Below are 12,213 nucleotides of genomic sequence, written 5' to 3'. Positions count from 1 at the left end.
AGGCCAGCCGGGGCCGGGGGCTGGGGCTCCTTTGACAGACCAGACACCCGGACACAACAAGGTTAAGTGTTCTGCTCAGGAGCTCGGGGTCAGGGCTGGGAGTCAGATGACCTTTTATAAACCTGCCTGGTCCACTGCCAGACCTGCCTCACCTCAGGGCACACCCCGAGAGCCCTGCGGCTGAGAGACAGCTCCTGGGAAGCCTGGCAGGTTCCGGGGGCTGAGGGTCCTCGTGTAATGGCTGCAGTCACCTGTCACTCTGGGTTTCCTGCTAGGGGAGATCTCCTTCCACAGGGGCGAATGGGGACATCCCAAGGCGGTGGTGATCACAGGGGCGTCTAGGAGCAGAGCCCCCAAATAAACACAGCTTTCCCTTGAAGCAACTTTATCTGAAAAAATTCAGGCACGTGGGCCCTCTGCTCTACACCCTATGTGCCTCTTTGTTTAAAATTACTTACCAGTCAAATCACTTCACTCTTTCCTGAGAACCTTTGAGTAGATTCACAGTCCAGGAGGCGGGCCTCGTTTGGCAGGAGTCTTCATGTGCTCACCAGAACTTTGAGGGACTTAGGAGCCCGAGTTTGGGCAGCGAGGCTTTGAATGATCTGCGTGCTCTCTCACCGGCTTGCGGTGCTCACTCGTAGGAGGACTTTTTATTTGGGGTGGGGGGTCTTTATTAAGGGGCTGTGGTTGTGTCCCAGGACTGCCGTGACAAATTACCACATGCTGGGTGCCTTAAAACAACAGAAGCAAAATCTCTCCCAGAAAGGAGACCAGAGGTCTGAAAGCAAAGTGGTGGCCGAGCTATGCTCCCTTGGAAGACTCTAGGGCAGGATCTTTGCCCCCCTCCTCCAGTTACTGGTGGCTCCTCGTGTTTCTTGGCTTGTGGCCACATCACTCCCACCTCTGCCTCTGTCTCTACATCACCTTCTCCATTAGTCCAGAAGAGGAGTGACCCAGACTTGTGGGTATGGAGTGGTTAGGGAAAAGCAGCCCCCCTGCCCTTGGAGCCAGATGAGAAGAAGGTGGTTCTAGGTTTTGGAGGTAAGGGGGACTCTTACCCTGAGATCAGCTTGTATCCGAGGGTGGCTGGCAGGTGAGCAGAGTGAGGGGGCCGGGAGGTTCATAGGGCTGTGCTGCTCTGAGCACCACTCCTGAGAGGGCCTCCCACCGGGGTGGTGACATCAGCCAGAGCCTCGGTCAGAACCCTTCTGTCTCGGCACTTTGGGCTGAGCTTCGGGGGTAGCTTGGTCATAAGGAATGTGTCCCCTGCTTCACAAGGCTGTCCCCCCTTCCACAAGCATGGCAGGGGGCGGGCAGCCACCCCTGTGCATCGTCTGCTGCGGGCACCGGGGGCTGTGGCATGAAGAGCCCCGGCAATGTCTCCCTGGCATCCTGGTGAGGGGGGATGGAGTCAGCTTCCAGGCTTCCTTTAAGACACTGGAAAGTGCCGTGGATGCTGCAATGTGTGGAGGAGGGACTGGCTGGGGAGAGGCTGAGTGTTTGCTCTCTGAGGGGAGACCCCTGCACCTTACTTTCCCCTCGAGCTGCCTGCATTATCACACTCTACATTTGAATACCTGTTGTCCTGTGAAAAATGCCCACGTCTAAGGCAGCACACTTATGCCAGCAATGCCACCGTGACTCAGGGCACCTCTCAAACTCCCTCTGGGCCCTGCCATCAGAGTCCGTTTACAGCAAGGAGACGCCTTGCTTTACAACCACTCCTCACCATTGACCTAACAGCAGCCCTCGGCCTGATGGCCGCTTGTGTGCCAGGCTTGGCTCTGGATGCCTCCTGTTTTTTTAAAAAAATCACATCAGGTGCACTCAGTGGCCCTCAGCCGAAGCCTTCGAGAATCCACAAAGGCAGCAGGTATCTGGTATTTGAGGATGGGATTGGGTTTTGGAAATGCTGCTGAGGCTCTCCGAGCTGAGGCTAGAGAACCACATAGCAGGGAGAGTTCTGTAGAGCGAGGAAAAAGGGCTTCCGCCGCCATCCTCCGCTCTCAGCCCGCTCTTCTGCTGCCGTGGCACCTCTGGCGGCCACAGCATATGCGGCCACATAGCACCTGGCATCGCTTGCTCCACGCTCTGGTTTTCTCTCCCGTTCCTTCCTTGTCCTGGCACCTTTTGCCTGGTTCGCAGTGGTTCTCCGGCGGGACTGAGCCTCAGTTGCCTCTACCGGGAACCAGCTCAGTTACTTTTGGGTTGGCCTTTCTCCTTCCCTGTTGCTCTCTTCCCACCATGGCTTTTCCACGGATCTCTTCCCCAAAGAAGCTACCTGCATGGAAGACTACATTTGGGGGACCCAGGCTGACAGCTGCCTTGTGGGATTTCTTTTGAGGTCTTATGAATGAACTATTACAAGAGAGCCGGACAAGTGAGTCATGGCAGATCCAGTGACATGTGTCCTCAGGCATTGCCTCATAGCCCATTTTTTTTTTCTGTCACTCCTTATTTAAAAAAAAAACAGGTTTATTGTGATCTAACTGACATAGCATACAACTTGTCCATTTGCAGTGTGCAATCCAGTGGTTTTTAGTATATTCACAGAGTTGTGCAAACCTCACCACAGTCAATTTTAGAATATTTCCATCACTCTAAAAGGAAACATGGCACCCATCAGCAGTCACTACCCATTTCCCCCTCAAACCTGCCCCCCACCCCAGGCAACCGTGAATCTACTTCTTGTCTCTATAGATTTGCCTATTCTAGAAGTTTCGTTTAAATAGAATCATACGATATGCTGCTTTTTGTGTTTGCCTTCTTTCCCTTAGCATAGTGTTTTCAAAGTTCATCCAGGTTGTAGCATGGATCAGTAATTCATTCCTCCCTTTTTTTTTTAAATCCCCATCACCTATTTCACTCATCCCTCAGCCTCCTCCCCCCTGGTAACCATCAGTTTGTTCTCTCTCAGGAGTCTGTGTCTTGGTTTGTCTTTATCTCTCTTTTTTTTCCTTTGCTCCTTTGTTTTGTTTCTTAAATTCCACATATGAGTGAAATCATATGGCATTTGTCTTTCTCTGACTATTTCATTTAGCATAATACTCTCTAGCTCCATGTCATAGCCTTTATAATGTTGAGGTGTGTGTTCCCTCTAAACCTACTTTGTTGAGGGCTTTTATCATTTTTCTACATCTATTAAAACGATCATATGGTTTTTACCCTTTCTCTTATTGATGTGATGTATCACATTGATTGATTTGAGAGCAATTCATTCCTTTTAATGGCTGAATAATAATCCGTTGTATGGCTATACCACATTTTATTTATACCTTCATCAGTTGACAGACATTTGGGTTGTTTCTGTCTTTTGCTATTACGAATAACGCTGCTACAAATATTCATGCACGAGTTTTTGTATGGATGTGTGTTTTTATTTCTTTAGGGTGTATAAGGGTATACACCTAGGGCTGGAACTGCTAGGTCAGCTCTCTCTTCTTTTAATTTTTAATTCTATTGTTAGATGACAATACATTTCCATATTTTTTCACAATTTAAAAGGTACAGAATTCCTATTCTTTCCTCAGAGGCAACCAATATTTCCCAGTTTAAATATGTTTTGGGGGGACGTTTCTAGCATATACAAACAATTATGAGCAAGTGTTCTTCCTTTTTTCACACAAATAGTGACGTATAATACACACCGTTCAGCACCTTTCTTTATTCATTTGACATTAAATCTTACAGATTATTCCATATTACAAAAAGAATTTTTTATTCTTTTTATAAATGCATGGCACTCCCTTGAACGGAAGGAAATTATTTTTTTAATTTGAATAATTTATTTCATCAGTTTCCTATTAAAAGACATTTAGTTCTCCCCCAAGTAGTTGTTATTACAAACAGTGCAAAAGCCTTGAAACAATACGATTTCCCAGGGTGCGTGCGTGGCTCAGTCAGTTGGATGTGTGCCTTCGGCTCAGGTCCTGATCTCGGGGTCTTGGGATGGAGCCCCAAGTCGGGCTCCCTGCTCACTGGGGAGTCTGCTTCTCCCTCTCCCTCTGCCCCTCCCCCAGCTCATGTTCGCTCTCTCTCAAATAAATTCTTTAAAAAAATACCATTTCTCTTATGTTGAGCTCATCCATAGAACACATTTCGAAAAGTAGAAGAAATTTACCAAAACGCACGTGAACTTTAAATCTTGACCCCTAATGCCAAATTGTCTTCCATAGAAGTAATACCAACTCACCGCCCATCCGCAATGTACGAGCGTGCCTGTTTGCCCACACCTTCACCACTCGGATGGGTGAAAATGTGTGATTTTAATTTGCAGTTTTCTTGTTATGAGTGAATGAAAGCGTCTTTAATTCTCTGTTCTGTAAAATGTTCATATCTTTTGCCTGTTTTTCTACTGGATGTGGTCATTTTCTTGATGATTTGTAGATGCTTTTTACTTATTGGAGAAATTAGCTCTTTGTCTGTAATATGAATGCCTAAAACTGCTTCCGATGGGCTAAGCCTGTTGCTTTTTGTATATTACTCTTCATAAATATGCAGGTTTTCTCCCCGAGAAGGTATTATATTGCCCACCCTGTTGACCAGGGGTAGCTGTGTGACTTGCTTTGGCCAATTAAATGTGGGCAGAAGCATGTTTGTCACTCTGGGCTGAAGTTTGAATTGCCAGCGCTTTGCACATTCTGTTTCCTGCTGCCATGGTAATTGGCATCAGCAGATGATGGCTGTGCCTCCAGCCGAGGAGCCCAAAGTGAAGGTGGCAGCAGTGACAACATGGGAGCAGAGACCCTGGCCAGTCTGCGAGAGAACATATAGTATGGGCAAGAAAGAATCCTTTGTTGTTTGATGCTCCCAAGACTTCGGCTTTTTTCTTGCTGTAGCATAACTAGCCTATTTTGACAGATATAGATGATTTTTGCCACAAAGAAAATTTTTTCATTTTGATGAGGTTAAAATGATCAATTCTTTATTTCAAGACTTCTGGGTTTGCATCAGAAGATCTTTCCCCAGTTCTGGATCATTATTTTAAAAATTCGCCCGTGGTAGGTTGAAAATCCATGATTTCTCTCCCAATTTGAAATGCCATCAGGCAGATCTGAATGTTGTTGTTTCATAGTTAAAGAAGCAGGAGCCTGGGGGCGCCTGGGTAGCGCAGTCGTTGAGCGTCTGCCTTCGGCTCAGGGCGTGATACTGGCGTTCTGGGATCGAGTCCCACATCGGGCTCCTCCGCTGGGAGCCTGCTTCTTCCTCTCCCACTCCCTGCTGTGTTCCCTCTCTCGCTGGCTGTCTCTCTGTCACATAAATAAATAAAATAAAATCTTAAAAAAAAAAAAAAAAGAAGCGGGAGCCTGGGGTAGTGGCCGAATCAGCCACCATAACCAATGTCAGATTACGTCTGGCTGCTACTAAGAGACTTGACTGTGGACACTGACTCCAATTAGAGGCTTGTTCTTTCACACAGAAATCCAGGGTTGGGCATTCTGGGGCTGCTAGGGCAGTACCAAGGGACATCAGAGACTCAGGCTTCTTACTACCTCTGTTTTACCCTCCTTAACATGTGGCTTTCTTAGACTTCGTGGTCTAAGATGTCTGCAGGAGCTCCAGCCATCAAGTCTGAGTTCCAGGCAGGAAGTAGGAGGAAGAGAGTACGGTAAAAGGGCCTGTACCAATTGTTCATCTCCCTTTGGAGGAACTCTCTTGGAAGTCTCATTCAAAAACTTTCGCTTGTTATCTCATTGCTCAGAACTTAGTGACAGGGTCATGACTTGTTCCAAAGGGGCAAGAAATGTTTTACTATGTATATATTTTCAAGGAGTGTTTTACTAAGTATATTTGCTGGGCAATCTGGGTGTTGGTGTGATTCAGTGGCGCCAGCTGCCACTGGGGTGTGATGACAAAGTCCTCTGTTATCTTCAGGGCTTTGGAGGCAGCACCTGCTTCTAAAACAAGAGCTCCCTGGGTGGTGAGTGCCGGCAGAAGGCACCATAACCGTCAGCATGCCCTCCTCGCTTCCTCACCCTTCCCAGCTCCAGCTTTGGGGGACTTCCGCACCTGTGTGTGGGAGAGGATGCCTTGGGGGAAGCTGGCCCTCGCTCTGGGAGTCGGAGCTCTGGCAGTCTGTAGCCCATCCAGTCCCAACCGGCACCAACTGCCTGTGGCTTTCCCTCCTCTGAGCCCTTTTCTTTCTCTGTAAACTTGGGTAATGAGAACCAAGGGCTTCCCAGGGCTGCTGTGATAACAGAATGAAATCATGTCTAGCAAGGCCTTTGGGGTTGCCGCTGTTGACCTTGAGACAAGAAGAGAAGACTGCCTGAGAGCCCCCCCCCACCCAGCCACCAGCTGGCCCACAGAGCAGGGGTGGCCGTTGTCATCAGAGAAAGGCCTGGAGGAGAAGGGTGTGCCACTCACCTGTTCACCTGCTCCCACACTTGCCACTGCTTCCTGACCTTCCTTCAGGATTTCTTCACCAGCTCCACAAAAACTGGAGTCACTCGCTTGCCATCAGACCCAGCTTCCCTCCCCAGTCCAACCGTGGTCTGGCGTCTCTCAACAAATGGCCCCTCACTAAACTCATCAGCCCCTTTAATACCTTCATCTATTTCATCCTCCCCTCTGCTAACATCTCTAAATACCTCTCTCTCCTGACCCTTTCTTTCTCCCCACCACCACCCTCTCCCTGACCTGCGTCCCCCCAGCCTCCTGCTCTTTGTCACTCTGGACCTTGTATTAGGAGAGGCTAGACTTGCGCCCTGGTAACTAAAGCCTCTCCTCTCAGTGGCCTAATTAGTATATACACATTTGTTTCTTGTTCACAAAAAATTTGCATGACTCTCTAGGACAGCTGTCCCCAGGGATCCGAGCAGCTCAGATCTGGCGAAGGCACCATCTTAACTCATGCCACACTTATCACAAAGAGAGAAGAGAGACTAGGGGATGATCTGCTCGTCTGTGCTTCAGGCGGAGGCGACACTCAGACCTGCAGCCCATTGGCTGCAAGGTGCCAGGCTCTGCTGGCTGCAGGTGGCTGGGAAATGTGGGGGGCGCACATCTGCAGTCCAGTCTCCGTTTCCAGCAGTAACCCAGGCAGCAACTGCCTCTGCCAAGAGCCTATAGGAACTTCCTACCAGTTCATGTCCAAGTTCCTGCCTGCCCCTCGATGCTTTGGCCCCACCTGATGCTTCCCAGCCTATCACCCGCCACTCCCCAGCGTGAACTCTCTGCTCCAGGTGTATCATGCTAAGCCCTTCCTCCAAGCCTTTGCTCACGGGGCTTTCCTTGTTTCTCAGTCTTTTGCTGCTTCTTTCCTACGTTCTTCAGGGCCCGAGTCAAGGTCAATCTCTTTTGTGGAAACGCCTTCTCTTGGCTCAGCCCCTAGTGCTTTCCCATCTCAGAGCTCTTCCCCGGCTTAATTTTAGGCTCTTACTCAGCCCTGAGCATATGTTCCTTCTGTAGCCCGTGTAGACTGCAACCCTTGGAGGTCAAGGGCTGTCTCATCTTCTTTGCCTTCTCCGTAAGGGCTCGCAGTGATTCTAATTCATGAATGGTTATTAAATACCTACTAAATGCCAGACCCCAAGCTCGGCAAGGAGGATGCAAAGAACAAGGAAACATGATCCCGGAAGGAAAGAAACTAGCGTTTTTATGTGCCTGCTGTGTAACATTTAATGATGAAGAGATAGCGCTCTGGTGTCGCCATGGGGTCGAATCCTGCCTCTGGTTAAATTAGCTACAAGACCTCAGGCAAGTTACTTAACTTCTTTAGCCTGAGTTTTCTCGCTTCAACAATAATACTGATCGCTATCTCCTGTATTCGCTTCTCAGGACTGCTGCAATAAATTCCCGCGAACCGCGAACCGTGGTGGAAGGCGACAGAAGTGTATTCTCTCTACAGCTCTGGAGGCCAGCAGTCTGAAACCAAGGTGCTGGCAAGATTGTGCTCTCTCTGAAGGCCCTAGGAAAGAATTCTTCTCTTGCCTCTTCCTAGTTCTGGTGGTGCCCAGCAATCCTTGGTGTTGCTTGGCTTGTAGGTGCATTATTCCACTCTCTGCCTCTGCCTTCATATGACATTCTTTGCTCTCTCTCTCTCTCTGTCCCTCTCATATGTCTTCTCCTTTTGTAACAAAGACATCAGCTGTTGGACTTAAGGCTCACCCTCATCCACTATGACCTCATCTTAACTCATTACATCCGCAAAACCCTACTTCCAAATAAGGTCGCATTGTGAGGTTCTGGGTTGACATATATTTTGGGAGGGGACACGTACTCAACCCACGACACCCAACTCATAAGATTATTGTGAGGATTAAATAAGATGTGCCTGTAAATCATTTGGCACAGTGCCTGGTGCACAGAAAAAACTCCTCGAATGTTACTCATTTTAAGAACAATATGTTAATCAGGATTATTTTATTTGCAAGTATCAGAAACCCAGCTCAGCCCTGGTGTGGCTGGATCTGGGTGCTTAAATGAGGCTATTAGGAATCTCTCAGCTGTCTGTGTTGTCTTTGTTCTCGGGCATTCTCTCCCGGGGAGGTGGTAAAGATATCCCCTCAGCAGGTCCAGGGTTCCATTTGACCCTGATCATTCTCAGTGGAAAAGCAACAGTTCTCTCTCAATAGCTCCAGCGAAAGTCTCAGGGCTGACTTGTATGGAGGCAGTCTGGACCATGAGCCCATCCCAGAAACAATCTCTGTGGCCAGGGGGATGAATATTGTGAACAGTGGGGGGGGGGGGCGGTTGGCGAGGACATGGTGGAGGGTTAGCCAACGTGGAACCACTTGAACGGCAAGTGAGGGAGGGGTGGTTCGCAAAAGGGAAATCACGGTGCCAGCCGATCAGACGCTGAGCAGGCAAAAACACGGCTTGTGCACTGTAGATCGTGGCGATGCTGTGTGCCGGCTCCCAGCCCAGTGCTGGGGACAGTACAGGAGTGCAGTAGATACTTACTGAAAGCTTGCATGGATGGTGCAAGAAAGAACATGCTAGTCACCAAGTCAATTTGCTCCCGTTTTTTCATCACTTCCCGCGATAGCAGGCAAAGGAAGTATTATTATTTCCAGCTTGCAGCTGTAGAAGTTGAGGCTTGAGTGATTGAGGCTTAATTGAGTTTAAGTGATCTAAGATGACAGAATGAACAAGTGGTAGAGCCAGGATTCAAAGCCAGGTCATTGCAGAACCTGTGCACTTTCTGTCATACCACACTGCCTTTGTCCCCCAGACTTGGGCCAGAGAAGAAAGAATTTGAAGCCATACTATGACTTTTAGGTGCAACAAAAAAATAATGCATTTCCTAGTCATCTTTGACAGTTTACCACTCCAGAAGCTCAAACCCCCCTGTTCCTTTGTTTGGTCACTTCTTCCAATGTATTGCCCTTTGTTAAAATGGTATATAAGCCCCTGGACTTAACCACCTCTTTGGGTTTTCACTTCTTTTCCATGAAGCTCCATGCCTGTAAAAATATTAACATCAGTAACATTTGTATGCCTTCTTCTGTTAATCTGCATTTTGTTAATTTAATTTGCAGACCCCAGGTACCGAACTAAAAGGGTAGAAGAAATGTGGTTCATTTCCTACAATGATATTTAGGTTGTTTCTAGTTTTCAGCTATTAGGAATAAAGCCACCCTGAACGGTCTTGCCCATGTCCTTTGGTGAGCATAAGCCAAAGCGCTCATTTCTGTTAGATATACACCTCGCAGTGGAATCTTTGGGTCACCTGGGTATCTTCTATCAAACATTTGTTTCTCTCCATCTCTTTCCTCTGAGAGTCCCTCAGATTGTGCAGAACCCCTGCCTGCCTAGACCTCGCTAAGTCTAAAGGCAGAGGGTTGAACAAAATGACCTCCTGAGGCCTCTTAGCATTTTCCAGAAGGATTTAGCTATAGGTCTCTGGTCCCAGCTCCTGCCAGTGCCACTGTTTGCTCATGAAAACGTTTCATGTGATTAGCCAAGTAATGACATCTTAAAACTGTAGAGCTAATATATTATGTAATAAAACACAGGAGCAAATCTCTTTGACACATACTGGTGATTTACTCTGCCAGCCATAAAGATAATTACATTTCAGGTTGATATATAAAAGGCGGCAGGCAGAGCTTATGAAGAATTAGCATAGCTTTGTGTCGGACCTCTCCATCCACACGGACCTGTTCATCATTCCTCTTGTAACCAGCCAGCCAGCAAACACTGACTCAGCTGGGCCTGACCAGCCACTGGTCACTGCTGCCACTAGAAGGACCCATTGGCTGCATTGCAGGAATAGCTGGAGAGGCTCAGGTTTGGGGTATGAGGCATTCATTCCTATAGGCAGCTCTGTAACATTGCAGGAAGACTCACTCCAGCCTGGGGGACGGGGCACTTGGTCTCTGAGCCTGCTATGCCTCTTCTCGACTTAAGCGAGTCACCAAGTCACCACCTCTCCTGGAATCAGAATATGCCCTGGGCAAGCGGCTCCCCTACCTCTTTGGCCTGTTACCCAGGACAGGCTTATAATGAATGCTCCGAGCTTTTTAGACCTAAGCAGAAGTCAAGTCTCGCTGTCTGCTAGGTGTCAGTGAACACCTAAGGACAAAGGGGCAGGGCATTTGTACCTGAGCCTGTCCTGGTGTCACTGACTTCCGGGATTCCCTTCCCCCATGTTCCCTGCTGACCCAGACCGGGAGGCAGGGGCCCAGAGGGGGACCAGGGAGAAAAGAATCTGGAAGGACACTCAGGCAGAAGTGTCCAAACTCCCTGTTTGGAAACAGGAAGCTGAGGAAGAGAGAGAATGTGTGACCATCTGTATTCACAGAGAAAATCGGTGTCAGAGCTGAGACTAGAAGCTGGGACAAAAAGTATGGAGCCAAAAATGGGAAGCTTTTGCTACCATTCCAGGTGAGGGAGCCTGGAATCTCCTGCCGTATCTGCCTTTACATTGGCACAAACCAGGATTTCAAAGGGAGCTCAGCCCTGTGCGACTTGACTCTTGCTTCCCCCTCCCTTCTCTGTTGCTCCAATTGTGGTAGGTTGTTTAGGGGAAGGTCCCCGCCGCATGCAAGGGGACGGACAGAATGAGCTCTAGAGAGCCTGATGGCAAATCCTTAGACCCGGGGAAAGACCCAGTCCCTTAGACCTGGGAGGTTATTATGGCTGGTGAGCCCTCGGGAACTGGACGCCAGGACTCTCAGGGTCTCCTGCCCCCCCCCTCTCTTCTGGATCTTCGAGGCCCTCACCTTGGGCTTTCCACTGGAAAATGTCTTCATCTTACCGAACCTGGGCAGAGTGCCTCCTCCTGGTCTGGTGGGGACATTCTTCAGGGAGCCCTAGGACCTCAGAGTTTGGGAAGCAATACTGCAAATATGTGGTTCATCAAAAACAAAAAACAAAACAAGACAAAAACCACAAACCAAAACCCCCCAAATCCCGGTGCTTCTGGAGCCCCTCCTCCTTGGCTTGAATGGAGGCAAGGCAGGTTTGGGGCACAGTTAGCTGGGGGGACAGGGGTGGGACGGGAGGAAGCCTGTTAGCAGGCCCAGAAGAACCAAACAGAGTCCCTTCCATGTTCTGGAATGTGCAAACTCAAACACACCGCACACCCCGCAGCATGGGGGGGGGGGTGTGCTTCTGAGCCCCTGTGTGGCGGCGGGGGTCCCTAGAAAGCCCCAGGCCCCTGCTCCCGCGCACAGCCTCCTGCCCCCGCAGACCCGCTCCGGCGCAGCCCCCTCGCCCCGGAGTCTGGGCGGCAGTTCGGCGGGCGGCGGAGCGCGGGAGCGCGGGCTCCTTGAGTGACAACGGGGCGGGGGACCGCGGGGCGTCCATTTGTTCTCCTCTGCGGAGGAGGAAGATAGACAGCGCCGCTAAAGACCGCGGCGCCACGTCGGCGGGCTTCGGAGAGCCGTCCCAGCGGGGAGCCCGGGAGAAGATGAATCGCGTTGAATGACACAGGACATGGCAGATTGGATGTTTAATTTGGGTATCTCTTTAGAACACCCCCACACCCACCTCCTCGGCTCCTACTTAGCATCCTGCCGGAGAGAGAGCCCTGCTCCTCACAAATTGCCTTGTCTGGCTCAGAGAAAAAGCCCAACGTGACTGATGTCTATCTAGTGGGTCCCTCTAAGTGCGGGGAAGGGACCGGCACGACAGCAGAATGTGCCTTCCTACAAACGCCAGGCGTGGTGCCGGGGCCGCAGGAGATCCGAGTTAGACACCGGGACGGGGGAGGGCCACCAGCTGGGGGTGGGGGTTTGTTCAGGGGTCCGTCGGAGGCAGAAG

General features: G+C 49.6%; 1 long non-coding RNA gene across 1 annotated transcript in view; it reads left to right on the top strand.

Moving 5' to 3' along the window:
- Positions 1-9,978, top strand: part of LOC148108806 (uncharacterized) — a 170,146-nt gene extending 160,168 nt beyond the window's left edge. Inside the window, exon 5 of the long non-coding RNA XR_015726995.1 lies at positions 7,783-9,978. This is a non-coding gene — a long non-coding RNA (uncharacterized LOC148108806). The remainder of the gene's footprint in view (positions 1-7,782) is intronic.
- The last annotated feature ends 2,235 nt before the right edge of the window (positions 9,979-12,213 follow it).

This window comes from Ursus americanus, chromosome 16 (genome assembly GCF_024610735.1).
Source record: "Ursus americanus isolate L20-20 chromosome 16, mUrsAme1.1.p, whole genome shotgun sequence".
NCBI classification, from domain to species: Eukaryota; Metazoa; Chordata; class Mammalia; order Carnivora; family Ursidae; genus Ursus; species Ursus americanus.
Note: the sequence above shows the minus strand (reverse complement) of the source record. Positions and strands in the feature narration are given on the sequence as shown.